Source organism: Corvus brachyrhynchos, unplaced genomic scaffold (genome assembly GCF_000691975.1).
Source record: "Corvus brachyrhynchos isolate BGI_N302 unplaced genomic scaffold, ASM69197v1 scaffold63, whole genome shotgun sequence".
Classification (NCBI taxonomy): domain Eukaryota; kingdom Metazoa; phylum Chordata; class Aves; order Passeriformes; family Corvidae; genus Corvus; species Corvus brachyrhynchos.
This window is the reverse complement of record NW_008237227.1, coordinates 1,557,433-1,565,722: the sequence shown is the minus strand read 5'-3', so window position 1 is coordinate 1,565,722 and position 8,290 is coordinate 1,557,433. Positions and strand designations below refer to the sequence as shown.

The 8,290-nt window shown below is 44.6% G+C and overlaps 1 protein-coding gene across 1 annotated transcript in view; it reads left to right on the top strand.

The window, feature by feature from the left end:
• Positions 1-8,290, top strand: part of MSL2 (male-specific lethal 2 homolog (Drosophila)) — a 16,543-nt gene that overhangs the window by 302 nt on the left and 7,951 nt on the right. The window lies entirely within an intron of this gene.

Here is an 8,290-nt window from a genome sequence, read left to right as displayed (position 1 = left end):
GCACGGAGAGAGTGTTTGCCTCAAAATGCAGCGCTTTATTGTGGTCACTGCTTCGATAAGGGTACGGCAGTTTTTAGTGGTCATTGAAATACCCTGGTGTCGTGGAGTTAATCGCTTTAAAAAAGCGATGACTAAGAGCGAGTGTGGTAAAAGATAACCAAACCAATATGCAGACCATAGAGGCAGGGGAAGAGGAACTTCGTAATTTTTTTTCCCCCCTTCTTGAAATGTAAACAGTAAGTAATTCCGATAGAAAGCCAGGAATTTTGAGCTGACAGAAACAAGAATTGGGGTTTTTTGTGCCTAGTAGATAATTGTTCTGTAACAATAATAACCATAAAAAGCAAACAGGCTGAAAGTCTGCTGGGCTTTCCCCGCTCCCAAAAAAGAGCGTTCTGTGTGCTGTGGGCAAAGGCAGTATCCGGACTTTCGGTGTTACAGTCTGGGGAATACTGGGAAGGAATTGCATTCTGTTGTGTTTATGCAGTGGGGGCATGGGTCCGTTCCTGGGAGGAAGCTCTGGAATAAACTGTTAGGTTTCCTTGAACTTCCCCTTGAAGCCTTGATCAGTGTCGGGAGGGGGCTCTGAGCTGTTAGACCGCTTGGGTGCTAAATTTTTTTAATTCTCATTTTTTCTCTCTGGCAGTTTTAAGTCCTGCCCTGTTTGTGTTTGTATTTTCCTGACAGAGTGGGATTATCCCCACTGTGTTTGTCGATACCCGTGCGTGTGTTACCCTAAATTTAAATTGAATCACTGGGGTTTAGAAAGTTAAATATTTTATTTATTTACAGGATCAGGATTTAACCGTCGAGGCGGCTAAAGTAGCGTTAGATGCTTCCTATCCTCTCGCTATTGGCTCCTCCCACTTAAAGTCTTTGAAAATAGAGATCTGTTTGCACTGGGAAGGAGGGAGCCCGTTCCCAGGATCTCTGCATCGTCATTTCCTGAAGTAATTTGTCTTAAGGATTTTTCCTCATGGAGCCCCGATGCCAGTAGTGATGCACCTCTGCTTTTTATTTATCACCCTAGGCCCGGTTAATTCCAACCCCAGCTGTGCTTTCTTCCCATAAATTCTTCCTGCTTTTGGTCAGTCACCAGACTGCTTTTGCCAAAAAACATGCAAATATTGTTCTGATTTTTTTTTTAATAACATATTTGCATTGCTGTGCTCTCTGGCCTCTCCACTTTAAGCCTGGTCTTCTGAAATGTGTTCTTTGTTCTCCTTGCCTTGCCTTTTTCCCTTCTTGGCCTTTTGCAATCTTAGTTTTACGCTTTGTGCTGTTGAAATTGTCTGTCTTTAATTTGTCCCTGCCCAAATTCCTGAGCTTTTTTCCCCCTTCTTCAGCTTTTCTTGCTCGGCTTTTCTGTCACTCTCACTTTGGTAGAGCAAACCACGTTTTTAGTTTTGTTTTCTTCTATTTGCTTGTGCCTCCATGGATATTCCTGTTCACAAACTACCTCTTAATGGTTCTGCTTTCTCTCTTGACCCTTTATTTTCTTTGAATATTAGGGTTATTCCTTTGGTATATATTTTTTTTCTACTGTGGCTGGCTTTCAGATAACTGTAGCTGCTGTTTATTTCAAATATTTTGCTTACAGCTGATTAACCAGTCTTATCTCTGCCTCCTGGACTCCTGTTTGTGGTGTGTCAGTATCGAGAGGCCTCAGTAAATTCCACACTCTCTGTGAAGCCGTGGAGTAAAATAGAATTACTGAGGTATCTGTCTTGAGCCTGAGGTGCTCATGGGGGAGTGGGCCTGCCCCACACAGAGCTGCTGTTCCCAGTGTCACAGATCTGCAGTTCAGGCTGGTAAAGGCCAGTCCATCTTTTTATCATTTACTTTTTGTGTTCCTTTTCTCTTAGTGCTAAGAGCTGTTACACCTTTTACACCTTCTGCATATTTAAGGTCATTAAGCCCTGTTCAACCATCAAAGCCTTTTTAGCTTGGGTGTTTTAAAAGATAAAGTTTAAATACTTAGGTAAAGGTTACATTGAGAGATCATGACAGTGAGCACTATGACCACCCAAAACTCTGCCAGAATCCCAGAATATTCCGAGTTGGAAGGGACCCACAAGGCCCATGGAGTCAGTGAATGGCCCGTGGAGGGATTGAAGCCAGAACCTTGGTGTTCTCAGCACCCCACTCTTGCCAGCTGAGCTAACTGTGCACTGTGGGTTTGGGTTGGGCTTTTTGTTTTAATACTGGAAAGCTTTTCATAGGCTCACTTCTTTCTGCCCTGTTTGTTTAGACTGTGAGATCCAAATACCTGGCTCTGGGTCCGTGTCCATGGAACCTGGAGTGTTTGGTACTTTCCTTGCACAGATCTTTGTGAGGTGCTGAGCGCAAAGGTTTAAAAACTCTGCTTTGTTGGAGAAATGCCGCAGGAAGTATCAGTAGTGGTTAAAGTCTCAAGTGTTGGACTTCTAGGAATTCCCTTGGGAAGTTACTCCACAAATTAGTGTTCTTTATGTCATCAGCTTTTTCTCAGTGTGTAATCTCTCTTGTGCATTCTGTAATGTTTTGTTGTGCTGTAGGTATGAATTCCATGGTCAAGATTGTCCCTTTAATTTTAGGGAATTGTTTTTAGGAGAAATGGGTGCCAGCTACATAAATCAGCTAACATTCCTGGGCTCCCATTGCACAAGGCATAAGCCAGCTCATTTCCTTGTGATCCCATAGTCTTTTACACCAGCTCACATAGCAGGGGGTGGCAGAAGTTTTTGGACCCACATAATTATGAAGTTCTAATTAAAGCTCTGATTTCAGATTCAGATTGGCACACATGGAGTTGCAGCAGTAGAAAGCCAAAATGTAAATACAGTATGTCAGTATAAGTCAGCTGAATCAGCTCTGGGTGGATTCAAGGTCTCCCTCTTGCCTCATGATGGGTGATAAGGGTTCAGTTCTGCAGCTGGAGCACCCGTGTGTGTATTTCTAGGATTTAAGTGTGATCATGTGACAGTTTCCTGGACAGTGCTGTAGGTAGTACATCATCCTTTTACAGGCATGTATAAGACAATATTTTCTAGAGCTTTTAAAACTTGAAAATAACTGCTCCCGAGTGTGCATTAGGCAGAAGGGCTGTGCCTTGTGTGTTTTGAGGATGTGAAATACAAGTTTCAGCCTCTGGAATAAAGTGATTATTATTATATTGCATATTAATACCACATTGAGTTTAAAAATAGCATAGTAGAATTTATGCAACAAACGTCTGTGTTTTAAAGGTGCTGTCTGTTGGGATAAACATCTTAGCATGCCTTTCTCTGGTTCAGATACCATGCAGGTAACTGCAAATCATGGGTCTCTTCAGCATTAACAGCCTTCTCTGAAATTCACTTGAAATGCTTGTAAGAGACACGATTGCCGGTCAGATCAGTTTAGCTGATCAGCTTAGCTTATCCATAGGAAACTTCCTCCTGCAATCTCTGAAAGATATTTCTAAGGTACGTGAAAGGTTGTTACTGCTGATGGAGAGTGCTTGGAGCTGGCAGGGCTGCAGGACAGCGTTTTATGCTTGGCCAGGAACCCAGCTGGTGCTGGGAAATACAGGATGAGAATACAGTTCTTGTCTTAAACATCCTGTAATCCCAGTAAGGGGATGTGAGACAACATGTGGCTTTAGGGAGATTAGGGGTGGGAGGAACAAAGAAACCCATGGTAGCACTGACTGGTACCTCACAGAGCCCCATCCGGTGTTCTGAGGCAGCTCTTGATAATTTTAGCCAGGAGGTTGAAGGCTCAGTGGTACAGTAGCATTGTGGAAGCAACACCCAAGCATGGGCAATGGCATGGATTGCCAAAAAAATAAAATAAAAACTGTAGACTTTTTGTTTTTCTATGTAAAGATGAGTGTAAGGATGTTATTTCCCTCCTGCTCTTGTGTAAAAGCAAGAGCCTGTTTGAGAGTTTTATACTGCCAAAGTTGAATGGAGTGTATAATATAATTACATATTATAATCAGTTATACTTAGCACTAGATCTGAAATGCCTCCATAGTTGGTTGTGTACAGTTGTGTAAAATTTTCCACTTCTGTGCCATTCTGTCCATGTGAAGGTTTCTCCTCCTCTTCCTCTCCTCTCTCTGAGCTAATTCTCCTTTGCTTCTGCAGTTCCTGTGTCCCCCAGTGCCCTTCCCTGGTCGGCTGCTCTTGGGGTGTGGTTCCAGGTCCCAGGCAGAGCTCAGGGCTGTGGGCTGCACTCTGTCACGGGGAAATGCTGTGAGCTGGGCCTGGACAGTTGGACTGAACTTCCCTCTGAGAAGGGGAGATACTTGAGTGACACCTAAACAGATGGAAACTTCCTGGAAAATTCAGTTTCCTGTCACAGACATGGAACAAGGGAGAAGAAACAAATTCCCATTATAATAAAACTTAATTATACGGATGATACTGGAGTTTCCATTTGGGATATGAGCCATGGCTGAGTTGAGCTTGGATAACAGAGTTTTAGAGCAAAAAAGTGTATTTAAGTTTTGTAATGGAAAAGTTTAGCTTAGAACTTCTTCCTTGTCCATTCTCCCTAGGCTGAGGAGAGTGAAGGCTGATTCATGATCTGTGCTGCCAGGTCAGAGCTGCCTTTTATGTTTGAAAATTGGTCTGGTGCTGTGGGATTTTTTTTTAGGTGTTTTCTCCATTGACATTTTCTTCTTTCCTCTGTTTTCAATGATGAGAAATAGTGTAAATAAAACTACTGGTAGTTTTTAAAAGTACGTGATTTTCCCTTTAAAAATGTAATGAATGGTTGCCAAAACACTTCTGAATTTGTGAGAAATGTGAAAAGTAATCAGCATCTCTGCAACAACCATCAGGGAACATGGACAGGGGGACTAAGTACCTAGCAAATACCTTCTGCTGCAGGTACTGTTTGTGCTTGGTTTGGGGAGCATTTGTGTATAAAATGTCCAGTCTCGCGTCTCTGTGTACACCAGTTTTTACTCAAGAACATGTTGGGTGAGTTCCTCTTAAAATCTCCCTACTCAACTTCACTGTTTCCTGTTTTCAAGCCCTGTGTGTGACTCCTGGGAGAACTGCTTTGTCAAGGTTGTCTGCATTGTACTGCAGAAGTTTTGATAACATAAAGTTCTGCCAGTAGAATTTAAATTGGTTTCTAAACTAAAAATACTCCTCTGCCTTAGAAGAAAATTGAGTAGGAAGAGAAGGAGCTGTGGTCCCTTCGGTGGCTTCACTGTTTCCTGTTTTCAAGCCCTGTGTGTGACTCCTGGGAGAACTGCTTTGTCAAGGTTGTCTGCATTGTACTGCAGAAGTTTTGATAACATAAAGTTCTGCCAGTAGAATTTAAATTGGTTTCTAAACTAAAAATACTCCTCTGCCTTAGAAGAAAATTGAGTAGGAAGAGAAGGAGCTGTGGTCCCTTCGGTGGCAGCTGGTTGACAGTGGCTTCCAAAGGGGTTGCAGTGGAGGTGATGGATGGGTTTGGTGGTGCCTGAGGATATTGATTAAACCGATTGTGTTCCCGAGTGTTTAAAGAGGAGTTAATGTGTTGCCAGGAGGCATCTTTATTGGGACGGCTGAGCTGTCCTGGTCCGTGGGCACGGAGCACTCCACACGTTCCTCTGCCTTTGTTTTCTTTGCAGCATCACGATTTGCATGTCAGGTCGTCTAAGTACGGACTGAGCGTTCCTGGATATTGTGTTGGAGTCTTTCGGGAGGCCAGAAAACATTCCCTGGGGCTGGGCAGTGACTTGAAAAGGGATGGCAGCACAGCCTTTCCTGAGCACGGCGCTTTGCAGGGAGCGGAGAGTTCCCGGCTCTCCTGGGGGAATTCCACCGAGTCCCGCAGTGATGTAATTTGTTACTCCGTGTCTCCTGAGCCTCGCAGTCCCAGCCCACGGCTGGCTCCCTCTCACACGGGGGCCTTGGGGAGCACACTTCACTTTAGGATTCTGAGCATTTTTGTTTGGTGCGGAAAAATGGTTTTCATTACTTTTTTGTTTGCTCAGGGAATGTGACGATCTGTAACTTCCAAAGCAAGTTCTAACTCTTGTGAGTGTTTCTGCACCTTAGAAATATGTTATTATTTTATACCCATAGGAGAAATGTTAACTTTGCTATTTGAAACTTCTCAAAATACGGCAATCTTGTTAGAAAATTTTGGAAAATTATGTGAAAATTTTACATTGCATGGTGAAAAAGATTAATTTATCCATCTTTTGAACTTTACCACCTAGTTTGTTAAAAGTACATTTAGAATTATTCCTGTCAGGGATTTTGTAAACACAGACTTTCAAACAGAACTATATAACTTTGACATAGGACTTAGTAAAAATGTTCTGTTGTTTCTTATGTGGGGGGTGGACTCTTGAGAACAAGGCAGTCCCTTCTGCACTTAAAATGCAATTTGTTATAATTTTTTTCCCTTGAACTTAGGCTAAAGAGGTTGACTGTATCTCTCGAAATGTGAAGAAAAATAGTCTAACTGTCTTCTGATCATGGTTAAATTGGATTCCCATGGTGTTCAGGCAAAAACAGTGCAGTTTTTATTTTTTCAAAGAGTTATACAATCATTAATACATTAGTCACGACTGGCCCTATATGAGGGTAATAATGTCTTTAGCTAATTTTTCATAGTTGTGTGTTGATGGAGGATGCTCAGAAATATTCAGTAGCCAGCAGAATGTTTTCTCTCATAAAATTTTGAAATACATATTTTTAGTTGATTTGGGGTTTTTTTTAGGGCTTCTTTTGTGTCCCCCATGATTCCATTTCACCCGATGGGGAATTTATGAGTGTGGTTGGGGCGGCGTGGTTGCGGTGATCTGAGGCCAGGATGGGTTTGCAGGAAGAAATAATTTCACATAGCTCACAGCGAAACTCTCATTGTTTCTCAGAGTTCTGTGCTGGAAGTCTCAGGGAACATTTTTTTTATTTCTATTTTTTGGCTGAGCTGAACAATTTCTGTGTACAGAACCTTGTCTCAAAGCCCATGAAAGAAAGGATCACACATCTGTAGTGTTGTTGCAGACTGCCCTCAGCCCCACGGCGGGGTTCAGAGCTTTCCCTTGGGTAGTGCAAAGGCAAATAGCGCTCTCAGGTGGGAGCGCGGCTGCTGCCTGGGCGGATGCGTTCTGGGAACGGGCTCTGGGAATGCTGTGCGGTGGGTGGGATACCTGGGCCGCGGGGGACCCGGCGGTTTCAATGGGAGGAGCTGCCCAGTATTTTTCTACCTGGGTGCTGCTGCCAGGGCAGGGGTAGGACAGACGTCAGTCTGGGGAATCTGGCTCCTGACTTGGGTGCAATCAAATCCACCCTGGTCCAGCCCACCCCGAGTGTAGGTGGGTGTTGGGAAGCGGGAAGGGGTGTTAGGGCTTGGGATCTGTGAGACCTTTCCCTGCTGTCGTGTCCTTGGCAGCTGGCCCTTGCACTAACCTCTGTGAGTCTGAGTGTGTTCAGTTTTCTTGTTTTCTAGGAAGTACCCAGATCTCCCACCCATGTAAAACAGATCCCACACATTTGTTGTATTCCTCTGCAGATGGCTGACAGACCTTTTTGCTGCTCATCATATGCCTGCCTGTCTGTCGTCAGATAGTTTTGCAAATAGTGCTTTTAGGGGGTTTATCCAACTCGGGAAGCACTGCTTTTGTGAGGGTATTTTCTGTTGTGTTTTGCTTTAAAGCCTCGTTGAGCTGCTCATTCTTTCGTGGTCTCTAGCTGATGATTTCTAGGGTGAGGAGATGCTGTGTGGGGTGGCAGGGAGCAAGTTCAGGGAAGGTGGTGGGGAGGGCAGGGCTTTTCCTTCCCGGGCTGCTGCAGCTGAAGCTCTGGAGCTGGAGGTAGAGGGGTGGCTGAGCACAAACCCCTGTGCAGTGGTGTCACAGTCGGTGAGAAACAGCTCCTGTCCTTCAGGAGCTCCTGAGCTCTGAAGCTTGGATGTGGCAAGCTGTTGAAGCTTTCTGGCTGTTGCTAGTTATTTTAGTAGGAACAATCAGACAATGTTCAATCCTGACATGAAAAGGCTGACAGTGTAGCAGCACAGCTGTGAAAGCTCCAGCTGTGGATACGACTTTGGGGTTCTTGGCATGTAGAAGTCTGTGTGTGCCTCAGATGGGTAGAGCTTCCTGTTCCTCAGAGCTTGGTAGAGGCTCAGCATTTCTGTTTCTGTCATCGTGGTTGCAGAATGAGCTCGTGCTCACTGTGCTCTTTGGTGGGCACAGACTGGTGGGTGAGCTCCCTTGCTGCCCTCTCCTCCTGTGTCCCGTGGCTGGGCTGGCGAGCGCCCGGTGCTGGCCGAGCACCCGGGCAGCGGCCGAGCACCCGGGCAGCGGCCGAGC